Genomic DNA, 552 nt, shown 5'->3' with positions numbered 1-552 from the left:
TAGTTAAATCCCCACTACGTCTCCTTAGGTATTTTTTCGCAGAAAATTATATTTTTCCACTCGAAAGAATTCACTGTATCCAATTATCATCGTTAAATTTTCAAATTTCTAAGTCTTGATTTCCGACTCTGTACTAATTTGATTAATTTTTAAAATTTTAGGGATGAAAATGACTTACGTTTGGACTTTCAGAGACTATTTTGACTATAAATATTTTTTTACATGTCAAGTGACACGTGATATGCTAGGTGTCACTAACTTGGCACGTCAATCAATCATCTGGTGACACGTGACACTTACCATGACACGTCATCATCTAATTGATGGAAGGACCAATTTGACTTATGTTTTATCTTTCAAGGACTAATATGACTACAAAAATCATTTGAGAACTAATTTGAAGAATGAGTGATTTTTCAGAAACGAATTTGACTATTAACCCACACATATAAATATACCCCAAGTTTTTATTACTTAAGACATTCATTGAGAAATAGAAAATTATTTGTAATTTTTGTTAACATATTTGATGTTTTGATAAATAATTTTGTT

This window comes from Arachis ipaensis, chromosome B03 (assembly GCF_000816755.2).
Source record: "Arachis ipaensis cultivar K30076 chromosome B03, Araip1.1, whole genome shotgun sequence".
NCBI classification, from domain to species: Eukaryota; Viridiplantae; Streptophyta; class Magnoliopsida; order Fabales; family Fabaceae; genus Arachis; species Arachis ipaensis.
Note: the sequence above shows the minus strand (reverse complement) of the source record.